We start from the raw sequence: 16,413 nt of genomic DNA on the forward strand, positions 1-16,413 counted from the left end.
AAAGAAATTCGCGATTTCACCATTTCAATAATTCCCGATCGACTTCGTTCAAGAATTTCCGGAGGGATTCGAGAAAGAATGTCCCGAGGAATCCTTGGAAAAATTTCTGTACAAATCTTTGAAAAACTTTTTAAACATTAATTTGATCGAAAGAATTTCTTGAAAAAAAACAATTGCATAAATTTTCGCAGAAATATTTACTTGGAAGAAATCCTGAAAACTTCCGGAGGAATCTTTGGAAATTTTTTGCACAAATCCCCGATTGATAAAAAAAATCCCGAAGCGACCATTGGTAGAATTTTTGCAGAAATTCTTGGAAGGACAAATTCTTTTGGGTATTTCCAATGGAATCCAGGATGGAATTCCTGGAAGAATTCCTGAAGGAGTTCATGAGTCAAATTACTTATTTATGCTGATGACATGAAGCTCTTTTTGGAAGTCAGGAATAACCAAGATATAAGTATATTTCAGAAGGAAATTCATATTTTTTACAAATGGTGCTCTAAAACGTTATTGCAGCTGAATGTTAAAAAGTGTAATTTAATAACTTTTAGCAGAAAACTAAGCACACCTACTAGCGCAATTACTCTAGGAAACCAAGAAGTAGAAACATGTGAAAGAGTTAGGGATCTAGGAGTTATTTTGGATTCTAAACTAACTTTCACAGACCATTACAATACGATTATCCATAGAGCAAATAATATGCTTGGATTTATAAAACGCTTCAGCTACAATTTTGAAGACCCGTATACAATAAAAACTCTGTACATTTCTTATGTGAGGTCAATTCTGGAATATTGCAGCGTTGTCTGGTCCCCTTTCAGAATAACGCATATCGACAGGATAGAATCAGTACAAAAACAATTTCTATTATATGCTCTTCGGAAACTAGGTCGGACAGTATTTCCTCTTCCATCATATGAAGCACGCTGCATGCTTATAAACATTCAGACATTAAAAGAGCGTCGTGAGATCGCCATGATCTCATTTGTAAATGATATTATTTCGCAACGAATTTACTCATCTGAAATTTTATCTAAATTCAATTTCTATGCGCCTACATGGCGTCTTCGTAGTCGAACACTTTTTAAAACTTGTTATAATCGGACGGATTACGTTAAATTTGGACCAATTAATCAAATGATGTCAATCTATAATGAACATTGCGAAATGATTGACTTTACAATGTCTCGGCATAGTCTGAAACAATATTTCAATAACAACAGAAATAGACACGCATAGTTCGAACGAACTACTTTTAGACCCCTATGAAAAATAATAAAATGCATTAATTAGAAATAGAAAACAAAATTTATGTATATGTTTATGTCTATGTACTAGAAACGATGAATACTTGAAAGAATTCATGAAAAAATAACTGGATGTTTTTTTGAAGAAACCGTTAATGAAATTTCAAAAAGAATCCTTAGAAAATTTTATAAAGGAATTTTTTTAGTAACTTCTGAAGGAGTCAGTGGTGAAGCCTTAATATGCCTCTGATCTGCTTCCAAATAGTGTAGGCTGAATGAAGCGATTTCACCCACAGCAGCTGGTTCCTCTTCCCATCAACGCATGCGTCCTGAGAGAAGGCCTCTGTAAGTTATGGCCGCCATGAGCGAGGCTGATACACACATGTGCTAAAGCTCTATCGATCGGAGCAGCTGGGAAAAAAGCCTTGCTACCATCTGCCACCGCCGGGAGAGCTCCAGCTCCACAACCTAACCATGAGAGATGGAGAGCGTCGGGCGAACGTCCCATCCAGGGAAGCACCAGAATGGGTCCGCGTGGGGACATGAACGGCGACGGCTGGGCTCGGAAAAGCGCAACAGAGTGTTTCGAATCAGCGGCAGCATCGCAAGCACCCACGCACAAACCTTTGAGAATCGAGAGTCCAGCCAGCCAGCACCAGCGCCAGGCAGAGCAAGCTAGCAGCTGTAGGGCTGATATTTAATTTCATTCAGTGTTGTTTTTTTTCTCTGGGTGTTGAAGGCGGAACGGCGGGAAGTGGCAATCTACGTCATAGCCTTCGGATCAGTAGGAGACCGTAGGGCAGGTGCCCCCTCGGGCTGCAGCCCGACACGACAATCGTAGTCTGGAACCGGAACAGGGTGGACGATCGGAATTGGGCGAGAAGTTTCGAAGTTGTGAGTGGTGCAAATAATACTGCATAATCTGCATAAGATCTTAACATTTGTGCAAAAAAGGTAGGGTTTATTTTGTGATCAGTAGAAACCCTACAATTTGCGTGTAATTATTTCGCATTTTCTGTGTGTGTATAAATACTAACAGTAGTGAGATTGGTAGGATTCCTTTGCAGGATAGTATGAAAATCTCACAGTCTATAGTGTACAGTGTAGAGCTAACACACGGTGTGTCTGTCACACTAGTTAAAACGAAAGTCGTGAACTTCTGTCAACGACCAAAATTTTTGAAGCACAATTTAGCGTTGATTTCGAAACCGTGCTTTCAAAAAAATTTAAGTAGAACAGTTTTTGAGCTTTAGCTCAATATTGAGTTTTACAACTTTTTAAAATATGGAATTTATTAAAATTCAAATATCTTGCATTTTGTTCAAACAATTTTAAATCTTTTTCCTTAAACTAAAAGCTGAATATAATACCATTCAATCATCTGAATGCAGGTTTTGTGTCAGATTGATGAAATTCAAGATATTGGCAAGTTTTAGGGACGATCTCCTTAAATTTTAGCAAAATTTCCAAAAATATATGAAGAAATGTATTTTTTTCAATAAGTAAAAAACAAAAAAATCTTTCTCAACATTTAATTGACATATCATATGTAAGCGAAATACAGTAAAAAATTACGAAGAATGAGATGTGTGAAGTAAGCGACTTTGCTTAAAAATAGAACAAAAATCGATTTCAAATCATCAACCTTGTATGGAAAGCCGAAAAAATTTCCGCTCTACTGTAATTTTTTTCCTTCGCGTTTTCGAACTCAGGGCATGATTCTACACCAATAATGATCACCAGCTTACCGAGTTCAAAAATGCTGTAAACTAGTGTAACCGCTATGCTTTTAACAAACAATCATGTCTATTTAAATGACACTAGTCATTCCAAAACAATTATGACATCTTCTCAACCACGTATAAACCACGTTTAATAGACAAAAGGCATTCCTTCGGTAAACTGAAACTTAAACAATTTAAGCGTCTACTCCAAATTCCAAATCAAGATAATATTTATTACTAAAAATTATGCAGGTCACGTTTTTTAAAAGCTTACTTTAAAAATTGCATAGCATACTGGCTCATCTGGTTAAAGTGATTCAAAAATCTGCTTTCTAATAATTTTATTTACGATTTCATGATGGGTGGTGATGGATGGTTTTATTAGAAATTCACTCATAAGCGGCACCAGAGGTCAGGCAAATTTTAAAATTAATATATCTCAGGACTCTCACCACTTAGAAAGTTGGTGTCTTCGGCAAGGATCGGTATATTCGCCTCAATCCATTCATATTCACTCCTCTTTGCTGAAGCGAATCGAGAAAGATGCAGCAAACGGATCGTCGTGATCAAACACGCAACCCCATCACCAGTGGGAAGCGATGAGCCAGCTGCTTGACATGAATATTCGTTGCCATTCGTCGCAGTTTGGATCGCAAGCGAATGAATGAATGGCGAATGGTGAAGAATGCTGGTGAGCGATCGAAGCGGCTATTATCATAAGTAGAAGAGAATTTCTGCATGTAATACATACATTTTTACTGTATTGTTGCTGAAATGCTAGATTAGCAAAAAAAAAATAATTCGAAAACATCAAAAATTCGTATGCACACTATCAATCGCATCACTCACGAATCGCATTCGCTTGCGATGCGAATGTGGACGAATGAGTAATTTCCAAGTGTGGCTTCCCACCGTTCGCCGGAGTTTGCTGTCGTCGCTGACAAGCATACACACGAACTAAAGCGACAACTGTTCGCTGCTGACTGTCCTCGAATGTGGAAGAAGATGAAAAGTATAAATCAGGAACCCTGGTCTTCGGCAATGTTGTTAAGTGAGCCAAGGGCTTACAGTTAATGGTCCACTTGTTCCGAAATTTCGTCACTAGGCGGCGATAGTTACACATTTGCAAAATCATTCGAATGATTAATTTTTGTTCGTGAATAATCAACAAGCTGTGAATTTATTTTCTTTGAACGTATCTAAGTCAAGTCAAAGGTTTTTCAAAGAGCTATGTATAAGTTTTAAATGTGTGACATTTCATTTGTTTCATTTAATCCAGAGATATAGCAATTTAACGAAGAACACTCAAATATGAATTGCATTAAAGCCTATATCCGTAATAATCGGGACACAGAAATACAACTGTAACTCTGCAATAGATGCATTGAAACTGCTCAAATTTGGCCTAACAAGATGTGTTTATTTCACCTACAAAATTTCATGTGAATCGGTGCAGTACTTTTTGTTGTAGCAATGAACAGTAGATTGTACGCCATTGAATTTTGTACAGCCCCTAGTTTTGCTTGTCAGCACTGTAACTTTTGAATTTGGCAAAGGCAATGGCTGAAATTTTGAACACAAACCTCTTAATCTACATTTGTTGCATGGGAAAAATTTCAAAAAAATCGATGCATTATCAATTATTTTATAGTCGAAACATGTATTGGGACTGAACGTGATTTCAGCCCCTCAGAGAGCAATTAGTCAGCACCCTTTACTGTTTCGATTGTACTATTGAAAGTACTATACCAAAAATCATAAAATTTGGCAGGCATATTAAACACATAATCAGCTACCTTCTGTGAAAATTTGAGAGAAATTGGCAGAGAAAATTAAAAGTTATGCATAGGCAAACATCGCACATGAACAACACGAAAAAAATTCACTAACACTCACTCCTATCAACACCAGTAGTTTTCAAACCAATTGATCAAAGTTGATGGAATTTTGCAAGAAGGTGTCTCTATAAGTATCAAAATTGGCAACGAAATTTCATAATCATCATCACAGAACTTTGAGCTGTAGCGTAAAAGAACCATCTATTATGCGAATGAAAATTGGTCATGATTGTACACAATACTTAAAACCACTTCTATTTCTTTTTCATCCGCAGTTAAAAGTAATGCATCGATTTTTATGAAATTTTGCACAAATAATAAACATACACATAAATTTTGCACAAATGCCAACATACTGGCAGAACCTTGGACCAATCAGCTAATCAACTGAGAGGACTTAACCAACCTAACAACATCGCCGAAGACATCAACTTTCTAAGTAATTATTATCATAAGATATTTGGTATAAACATTTCATCAGTGTTACGTCTGTTTGTCTCTGGCATGACATATATTACAGCCAGCAAGACGTAGTAATTGCGAAATTTCCATACCGTATATCTTAGCACCATGATTACTTAATTATTCGGTGTATTTGGCAAAGTAGTTAGGTTAGTCAGGGTCTTACTGGTGATGGGCCGTTTGATTCAAAATTCCACCACTTGGTAGCGCTGACGATAAATCAATTTTTATATTGCATATATCTCAGGACTCTGGTCACTTAGAAAGTTGGTTTATTCGGCAATGTTGTTTGGTTTATTAAGGCTTCAGTTGATTAGCTGATTGGTTCAATCCAAGGAACAATTGAAAGCCATTAATAAGCATACATGTCGAACTATTGTTGGTTTATAACATCCGCAGCTGAACAAAACCAAATGCTGAATAATAAGCTGAAATGATGCTATTTACATTGTAAATAAGCCAAAATGCAACATTTGGCACGTATGTGAACAGCAATTTAATTATAAGTTTAACAAACGTCAGCAATGTTTGTTTGTTCGATTTGCCCTTACTAGTTTTAATATAACCTGAAGAAGAACTTTTTTCTACGCGTTAAAAAGCTTATGTTCCACAGTTTCCTATAGCTGATTATTGTGGTCTACATAAGCTGAACAAATGCTTGCGATGTCAATACTTCAGCTATTGTGGGAACGTTCAATAATGGCTTAATAGTAAGCTATTCAAACGGGTTTATGATTTTTTTGTTCGATTATCACTTTTCGATTGAACAAAAGGTCAAAGTGATTATAATAGAGCAGTACTGGAACGTTCCTTATTATTAAATATGTATTGATGTTTGTTGCACACCAATGCAAAATATTCGGAAAATTTGCTAATTTTCGTAGCAATTTCAAAGTTGCAATCATCTTCACAACTTTTTTTTAATAAATATTTACAACGTTCCATAAATCTGTATATTGATCTCACACAGCATTGCAAAGATGTTACACTCTCAGCGAGCAACTTACCAATTCCAGGATGGCGTAGTCGGCAAGGCATGCAACGGGTGATTGGGAGATCACGAGTTCAAATCCCAAGTTGAGAAATTTTTAGAAGAGCTTGTGTGTTGTAAATGCGTTGAGATGCGACAAATAAACATGATTGCACCTCGCACTTCAATTTGTTTTTGTTTTCGCAGCAGGTTATTATAGCTTAATACAAGTTTAATACGAGGCTGGTATAACACAGATTACTTCCGACTGTAAAGCCTGTATCGCGCTTGCAGAAAAGATTACTGAATAACTTCTCCACTTTTGTTTGAACAATGCCTGATTACAAGCTGTGATGAAATAATGTTAAACTGTAATTCAATCGAATGTGGAATAAAAATGTCATTGCAATGTTGGTTAAATGAGTGATTGTTCCTTGGGAAGATTCTGCCAATAACTTTTACTTATTATCTCGAAAATATTTAGCAAGCTGCAACTTTTTTTTAAAGTGTAGGAAAGTTTCTCAAATTTTATCTGCTAGTTGCACAACTAATTAGCTATAAATGGTACGAATTTGTGCTCGATTGGATAGATTTACATGAAGTTTGAGTGACTTTAGTAAAATGTTTCATATCTGAGTGTTCTTCGTTAAGCTGCAATATCTCATGATTAAGTGAACCGAATGAAATGAAATTTCGCACATTGACTACTAATACATAGCTCTTTAAAAAACATTTCAGTGTTTTTTTCTCGGATTCATTCAAAAGTTGTCATTTCTCCAGAAGTTTTTTTTTTTTAAATTCATGTGAGTTCTTTTTAGGGCTTATACTTGATTCCCAGCTAACAAATTGGTTCACATTACTCAACTACAACTCTGCTGAGTGAACCCTTACTCGATTAAAGGAGATCGTTCAAAGTGCACAGATTTGCTCTATTCGGACAAATGTGGAGGCCATATACGTGCATTTTGCGAAAATCATTCTGCCATAAACAACTGCAGATGAATTGGTTTGGAGTAAAATATAACTTCAATTATAACTGTGTTTGGAGACCAATATGATTTCCTTTTTACAAACAATAAACATTGAAAAAAAGAGAAGGAATTTATTTGCGAGACTTGATATTTCGACCAACAGCTCTGTATCCAGATACTTTACCACTGAGCCGTTCATTTAATATTGAAGGGCGCATAATTTTAGCAAATATAAGTATTTTACGGACTGGCCAGTGGACACTTGATGGGGGCGAATCGATCGAAAAACATATCAACACAAAACCGAACCGAACTTGTGTCAATATTTACGATCGTCCGGGAGAAAAATCTTACCTAATGTCGACACTTATGGAGTTGCACAGTATGGCTAGCACGGGCGTGGGTCAGCGATAAAAGTACACAGGTAGGATAATAGTTGGACTATCACTTGAATTCACTTCGATTTCAATTTCAAGTCTTTACGAACATCACTACCACAGTCTTTGCCACCGCAATCAGATTTCCCCTGTATAATTTCAGATTTACAAATATGAATTTATAAACAATCTAACACAATACATTACAAAATAATCGCAACAACTGCAGATGAGATTATATAAAAGTACTTGTTTGAAGTTACGTAATTGTTCATTTGAAGTTGAAGTTATACATCACGTAAGACATATTCGGATGAAATTTCAGGCTTCGTAACCAAGTCAATTTGATCTGTTGTTGCATCTTTTATAATTTCAACTTGATCTGCACTTAAAAACTGTTGGGAACCACTGGACCAACCTAGTGATCAACCGATCGCTACCACCACCAACACTGCTATGCTCACTGGTAGCAGCTTGACTGCTACCCGTAGATGCGCGAAGCATAAATATTTGTAAACGATAATAAATCAGCCATTGTAATAGTCCGCGCGCTTCCCGCGAATGCATGTTTGTTTAGTTCATTCGTTTTAATAAAGTTTTAGTATGTTTGTTTTGTACGTTCGCGTTTAATTAATGTGCAACGATGCACTCGACCACCCCGCCTGCGCGTACGTAACAAAAACAATTTGAAATTAACATCCTTATGTGATCTCTGGTTTGCTGGGATGGATTTCCATGGGCCTGTTTTCCAAGGATTTCTACAGAAATTCGTTTAGAAAGCGCTCCAGGGATGTCAGCAAACTTTTACCGAGATTCAGTGAAAAAATCACCAGATTCTCGGCTGTTGGATTCTCGACAGTCCGTTTCCTGACGTCGGCGGTTCAATTTAAGTGCGCAGGAATTCACCCGGGAATTCTCTTAGGAATACCTCTCGAGGTTGCTTACGGGATACATCCTGAGGTTTATTCAGGAACTGCTACAGGGAGAACTCTAGGAGTTCCCCCTCGAACTCTTCTCAAGATAACTTCAGGATTTTTCCAAGAATTACTTCTGCGATTTCTTCAGTACTTGCTCCTGGCATTTCTTCAGCCAATCACCCTGGGATACCTCCTAGGATTCCTCCTGGGATTCCTTCGGGAACTTTGTGCAGGTAATCCTCTAAGAAATCCAAAAAATACTTCAGAGATTCTTGCATGGATTCTTCCAGGAATTCCTGTAGGAATTATTTTAAACCAGAAATTCCTCTAGGATTCCTTGAAGAATTCCACCAGAGATTCTTCCGGGAATTATGTCAGGGATTGTTCCAGGGATTTCTTCAGGAATTTAAGTAATTCTTCCAGAGATGCCTCCAGAAATTGCTTCAGGGATTCCTCCAGCAACTCCTCCAATATTTTTCCCATGGATTTCATCGGAAATTTCTACAGAGATGGAATTCATCCGGGAATTCAATCACAGATTCCTCCAGGATTTTTTTTTTCAAGGATTGCTCCAGGAATTCGTCCAGATATTTCTACATAGATTCTTTAGCAATTCCTTCAGGAAAATTCAGGAAATACTGCAGATATTCCTTCAGAAACTTCTCCAGATTTTTTTCCAGGAATTTCTCCAGGAGCTTTTCCTAGAGATTCCTCCAGGGATTCCTTCAGTGGTTCCTCCAGGAATATCTGAAGGAATTTCTACAGGAGTTACTCCAGATTGTTTTCATTCATGCCTCCAGGAATTTTTCTAGGATTTCCTCCAGGGATTTCTCCAGAAATTTCTTCAAGAATTCCTCCAGGTATTCCTCCAGGAATTACTTCAGAAATTGTTTCATCCAGGGAATTTGTCATGTATTCCTACGGGAATTCCACCATTGATCTGCCAAAGATTCCTCTTTGAAGTAACCATCAAAATGGTCTAAGGCGAAGGCAACTATAGGGAGGACGGGAGCGACAGTAAAAGACATGTTGTTCAGTCAGATTTTACGATACAACTCGTTATCTTTATTTATTCAGATCGTGTACCCTCTACTTGCACAGGCTCTCATTTGAGGCACACTTGCAGACGGGTTACAACAACTCCTTCACCCATTGGTTTTCGAATACAACTAATTATTATTTGTTTTTCAGAACCCTATTATTCATAGGAACATATTTAAAACATATTAGTACATTAGAACGCTTGACACAATGTATATAATATAACAAAAGTAAGCTCTATCTGTAATAATAAAACGTAGATTTATCCAATGTACCATTTACATTATGACCTGAATCTAGTGTGTCCGTTGTACTGGACGAGTTTAACTGCATACATTTGCAAATCGTCGTAGGCTTAAAATGTCCATATTGATGATTTCTGCCAAGCTGCGTAACTCATGCTCTCCAAGCTGAATCTCAACGGGGTGACTCACGCTCTCATTCAGATGGCCACGGTATTCGAATAATGCATCTAGCAGTACTGGTATTCTCTCCTTTTGAGGAAAAAAAGCGCATAGTATTGGCCCGCTGTACCGTAATTTTTGGTCTTTTGTCGTCTAAAGCCAGGCGCCACAAAGAAAAAAATATAGAGTGCTGGTAAAATATTACGACCAATAAATGCTTGGCGGACTAAAATCGACACAAAATCATGCACTAAGGTAGGCTTCTTTGGGACAAAATGTAATACGCATCTCGTAAGGCAAACTTAAAGAAAAAGTGTCGGAAAAAAAGCCATATAGCATTTTGCAAAAACAAAACTCGACACAAATGTTTGCCAAATGATGGAACTATACAAAACGACCGCCACTAAAGGGGCTTCCGCGCATCACTTTTCTGCCCACTACTGTAAGCCATCTTTCACTGGTCCTTAGTACGTGCCGTCAAATCACCACTGTCACAGTGTCCTCCAAAATGTACCAGCAAAAAATAGAAATCCATGAACAAAAAATAAAACACACAAAACATAAGAATAGTCACATAAAAAAAACTTTCTATTGCATGCTTGCAATGGTTACATGGAAATCTCTTCACAAACCCTGGTACACAAGTTTAAAATGTTCGTAGAAAAGCAACTGTTTTAATAGTAAAAATGCCACTCGCCATGAATACAACAAAAACGCCGAAACACAAAAAATGAACCAAAAGTATAAAAAAAACATTTAGGTTCACAAAATTATTGTACTTCACAGTTATGCACGCAACACTAAAAACCACTTCACAATTTTTCTAAAATATCCCATCCTCGTCGCCAGTTGAAGTAACCATCAAAATGGTCTAAGGCGAAGGCAACTATAGGGAGGACGGGAGCGACAGTAAAAGACATGTTGTTCAGTCAGCTTTTACGATACAACTCGTTATCTTTATTTATTCAGATCGTGTACCCTCTACTTGCACAGGCTCTCATTTGAGGCACACTTGCAGACGGGTTACAACACTCTTGATATTCTTCTAGGAGTTCGTCCAGGAAATCCTCCAGGCATTCCTACAGGATTTTTTTCCTAAGATTCTTCCAGAAATTGTGTCAAGGATGTCTACAGGCAGGAATTCCTCCAAGAATTTATCAAGAAATTTCTCAAGGAGTTCCTTCAGTAATCCATCCAGTAATTCCTACAAGAATTTATCCAGGCATTCCTGCAGGGGATTTTTTCTGAATTCCTCAAGGGATTTGTTCACAAATTCCTCCTGGAATTTCTTTGGGAATTCAATCTCAGATTTTCCTTCATGAAAAATCTAGAGATCATTCAGATATTCTTTCAGAAATTCCTCTAGAGATACCTACAGGAATTCATCCAGGATTTTTTCCAAGATTGCTGCAGGAAACCCAACAAGAGTTGCTCCAGGATCAGTCAAAGGATTCCTCCAGGCATTCCAGGTATTCCTCCCGGAATTTCTCCAGGATTTCCTCCAGGAAGTTCTCCAGGAATTCCTTTATAAATTTCACCAGGAATTTCCCAAGGGTGTTTTCGATCACTTGGCAATCGTTTGACCCATTTGTTCACAACTCAGCTCAGAAGCCCTATATTGGAATGTTGTGTTCGGCAAAGTTTGTCCTACAATTATCACCAAGGACGCCATATTTTAACTCTAATATTTACGTCGTAAAAGTGTTAGTTCTAGCTACTAATACTAAACGATCGGATTTTCCGATCGTTTAGTATGAGTAGGTGGTACTAGCGCTCTAGCGCCATATATATAACAGTTAGAATATGGCGTCCTTGGTGATAATTGTAGGAAAAACACTAATCTACAACTTTGCCGAACACCACACTTCAATATTAGGTTTTTGAACTGAGTTATGGACAAATGAGTCAAACGATTGCCAGGTGATCGAAAACATCCCTGGAATTCGCTCAGAAATTCCTCCATGCTTTTTCCCAGAAATTCGATCTGGAATGCCTCTATAATAATAATAATAATAATAATAATAGAGTCTATATATATATCTTGAGATTCTTTTTTTTTTCAAGCAATTATCCATAAATTTCTTCAGGAACTCCTTCATAGATTCCGCTAGGATTTTTTTCACGGATGTCTTGAGTGTTTTGCTTTGGAAAGCCTTTCGGGGATTCTTCCAAAAAATTGATATGGGATTCTTTCAAAAATTCCCCTGATATGCCACAAGAGGAAACGATTGTTTCAGGACTTATCCTAGGATTCCTTTCAGTTCAGTTCAGCTCTCGACGCATACTGAATTAGACACCAACAAACAGACTGCTTGGTGGCTAGGTATGCGGAGTGTGAGAGTAAGTCTCGGCTTCAAATTAAAATAATACGCTCTCACTTGTAGTTGTTGGGCACAAACGAGACTGTGTTGTGGATTGACATCTAAGCCGAAAGAGAGATGGTTCTTGAAAAAGTGAATTCGCCTTGACGGAGGCTCTCTGAGAGAATTGCGCTTGCGTGAAAACAATTTTTTTTAACATGGGAAAGGATAGGAGCTGCATTTTCAAATGCTTCTAATTCTTTATAGAAATTTTTTCAAGCAAAACGTTCTTAATGTTATCGAATGAGATTTTGATATGCTATATTATAGACATAACATTGTGATTTAAAAACTTTTGTCTAAAACCAGTTATAATGTAGCTAATTGAAAGTATATTGCAAAACATTAACACTTTTTTCAATCTGAAGTCCCTAAAATATTTTAGAAGCATTTGAAAATGCAGCTCCTATCCTTTCCCATGTTAAAAAAAATTGATTTCACGCACAGCGCAATTCTCTCAGAGAGCCTCCGTCAAGGCGAATGTTCATGGTGAGGGCTCGGGTTCAGTTTGGCTTTCTATTCCGCAGAATTATCACCTGTTCTGTGGCTTAGTTGGTTAAAGCACCGGTCTAGCGAATACGGGGTCGTGGGTTCGAATCCCACCAGAACGCAATTTTTTTTTCAAAAATTCATCCCTCAATTTGTCAATTAGCAACATTCTGTGTCTTCTAATCACAAGTTTTTCTGTATGTTTATGACATACCAGCAAATCTGGTAAATGTTAGTAAAGGGCAACATATATCAGTGTTCCTTCCAGTATTTCACCAGGGATTTTCTTCTGAAATTTGTGTAATTTTTTCAAAAATTTCTGCTGGAAATTCTAACAATATTCTTGAGATTTTTTCGAGAATTTCTACAGCAGTTTCTTTTTGAGTTTACTCAGGGATTCCATTAGGAATTCTTACAATTATTATTCCAGAGATTTTTCAGTTATTTCTCTAGGAGTTCACCCAGGAAAGACTCTGTCGCAATTCTCCAGGAATTCCTTTAAATTTATCTTTGTGAATATATTTCAGTGATTCGTCTCGAAATTCCTCAAAAATTTTCCAAAGATTGCATTACTTGAGAACTTTCCGGAAATACCTCAGGAATTCCTACAGGGATGTCTCAAGGATTGCCTCCAACAATAGTTTCAAGGCTTGTACGAGATTACCTTCAAGAATTCTTCCAAGAATCTTTCCGGGAGTTCGTCAATTGACATTCCTTTAGGATTATTCTGTGAAGTGATTATATGCAGTATATGAGTATATAAATTGTCTTATAGCAAAATTCCGGCAAAAATGCACTCGGAATAACACCACTGAAGTTTTTTTTTTAGAATAATACATATCCAGGACATTTCAAGATTCCTAATTATCATAGACAAACTGAATGATTAATTACTGAAAAACTTCTATTAGTTATGGAAGACGCCTCCCTCACAAAAATGCTGGCTACGCCCTTGGATTTCCCCAGGAAACTCAGAAGAATTTTTGAGATAACCCCAGTTGAAATTTTAGAAATAATCCATTCTCCACGAATTTTTAGTGAAATTTCCGTTGAAATTCTTCAGGACATCAGAAGGAAACTCTGGTGAAATTTTTGGAAGAATTTGGACGATGAATGAACGATTTATTTAAAGATTTTATGAATGAATTTCTGGAGTAATTTTGAAGATATCAATAGTCTGATAAAAGTCTCGGGAGAGATTTGAAAAAAAAAAACAAGGAGCATTATTTGTAGAAATTCATGGAACTATGGACGAACTCCTGAAGTAATGCAGTGATGATTTAAAAAAGAATTGATGGAGAACTTCCTGGGGGAATTAGTGGCAAATTTTCTGATAGAAATTCCTGGACGGTTTCCGTAAAAGGTTGTCCAAATGAATACTTCGAGAAATTTGTGGAGGAATCTCTCGAAGAAATTCTGAAAGAATTGCTTAAGGATTTTTTGATAAAGTTCATAAAGGAAAATGATTCCGAAATCAACCTTTGAGAATTTTTTGGAGGATTTGGTAGACATTTCTATTTGTTGATAACGGTTGCAGACACACCGTGCATAGGAATACTTGAAGCATACTTGCGATACATACACATCATTATCTATGATACCGAGTGTGTGGGTGCGCAGATGTTGAAGCACCAGGCAACTCCATGAGTAGCAACGCGTATCAGCCTTCTCTCCTTGGTTCGTCGCGATACGCAGTCGGAGGGAGCGTTCGCGGCTCTCCCGACAGAGTAGTGCCATTCTCGCAGCAGTTGCCGTCCGAGCTTATCCATTCATTACGCGGAGGATCTCCTCCGAGGCAGAGGGTCGTTCGCCAGTCTTGAGCAGATTTTTCTTCCAGAAAGGTGAAGTGGAAAAGCAGCAGCGGGACAAACATATTGTCTCTGTGGGTTCACATCCAGGAAAATTTCCTCCATTTTTAAGTTTTTCAGTTCTCTTAGCGGTGAATTTTTAGGATTTTTGTGATAGAGGAAAACGAAAAACCCAAACCCAGCAGAGGCGGTGAAAGTGAAGAAGTGCTTTGGACGGGTGGGGGCCGTCCCCCTGGGAACAGAGTAGTGACAGAGTGGCTGGTTGGCCAGGCTGGAAAAAGTGCAAATTTCCAGCGAAGACGATGGGATTAATGGATTCCTGCTAAGTTCGCTAGCTTTTGTCTAGGAACGAACAAACCTCACGCACTTGGAAAGGAGAAAAACTACGTCAATCAGTGTCGCCCCGGATCCGCAGGGTATCTGCTTTCGGTAAGTACCTACCTATACACTATCACCGAGCCCCATTGTTGTAGCCCGGAGCCATTTGCCTCACGGCCATCACAAGTCAGCAAAACAGAAGAAATTGACCTTTTCCAAGTTCCACCCCCGCCCACGCTAATGGTGGTTGCGACGACTATTTCTGGTGCGGTGGCGATCGTCATTGAAAAGATAAATCCCATTTGTTAATCCGCTCGTCCTCCTCTCATTCGAAAGTGGGATGGGAAGCTTACAATAGGATTGCAATGTTCCACCTGCTGCCATATTTTCCGAAACAGATCCTAGATATTTTCCACCACATCGCATCGGTTGGATCAATTGGGTGGGAGAGTGAGGTCAAGTGATCTGCGAACAGTTGGTGGATTATTTTCCACTCCCCCCGACCACTAATGCTGAGGCTGTTATCTTTCTCGGTGGCGCCGAAGGCACTTTCTACCACCAATCGACCGGTGGTGTAGCCGATATTTCAGCACGAATTTCTGGGAAATGTATTGGCGAAATGTAGCAAAGGAAAGTGGAATGAGTATATCCTGATTAGGAATTAAAAGAAACGCCAGTTTCTAAGTAAAGCTAAATTTGAAAACAATTAGTACATGTTTTGTGATACGAAAATCATACTTACTTACCGGTCAGGCTAAGGCCGGGGTGGCCTCTGCTGTACATAGTAGCCGCCTCCATTCCACTCGGTCCATGGCTGTTTGTCTCCAGTTCCGCACTCTGCGTAGGGTCCGCAGATCGTCCTCCACTTGGTCGACCCACCTAGCTCGCTGCGCTCCACGTCGTCTTGTACCGGTCGGATGACTCTCGAGAACCATTTTAGTCGGGTTGCTATCCGACATCCTGATGACGTGACCCGCCCACCGTAGCCTCCCGATTTTCGCGGTATGGACGATGGTTGGTTCTCTCAGCAGCTAATGCAACTCGTGGTTCATTTGCCATCCCCAGTTCCCGTCTTCCATTTGCACTCCGCCGTAGATGGTACGCAACACCTTCCGTTCGAAAACTCCAAGGGCGCGTTGGTCCTCTGCACGTAGGGTCCATGTTTCGTGCCCATAGAGGACGACCGGTCTAATCAACGTTTTGTAGATGGTTAACTTCGTGTTACGGCGAACTTTATTCGATCGTAGAGCTCTGCGGAGTCCAAAGTAAGACCGATTTCCTGCCGCAATGCGCCTCTGAATTTCTCTGCTGGTGTCGTTGTCGGCGGTCACCAGTGAGCCCAAGTACACGAATTCTTCAATCGCCTCGATTTTATCACCGTCGATATGAATTCGGGGTGGCGGGCGCGGTGATTCCTCCCTGGAGCCCTTTGCCATCATGTACTTTGTCTTCGACACATTAATGACTAATCCGATTCGCCTGGC

At 38.7% G+C, this 16,413-nt stretch overlaps 1 protein-coding gene across 5 annotated transcripts in view; it reads left to right on the forward strand.

The window, feature by feature from the left end:
- Positions 1-2,035: 2,035 nt before the first annotated feature.
- Positions 2,036-16,413, forward strand: part of LOC109421015 (receptor-type tyrosine-protein phosphatase-like N) — a 120,627-nt gene continuing 106,249 nt past the window's right edge. The window contains exons 1-2 of one of the 5 annotated variants that reach the window (XM_062850589.1): positions 2,036-2,144; positions 14,741-15,040. The gene's annotated coding sequence lies outside the window, so the exon portion shown is untranslated. Of the gene's footprint in view, positions 2,145-14,490; positions 15,041-16,413 lie in introns of those variants that run through there. The other 4 variants (XM_062850588.1, XM_029859080.2, XM_029859082.2 and 1 more) reach the window with 4 other exon arrangements.

This window comes from Aedes albopictus, chromosome 2, assembly GCF_035046485.1.
Source record: "Aedes albopictus strain Foshan chromosome 2, AalbF5, whole genome shotgun sequence".
In the NCBI taxonomy this organism is placed as follows: domain Eukaryota; kingdom Metazoa; phylum Arthropoda; class Insecta; order Diptera; family Culicidae; genus Aedes; species Aedes albopictus.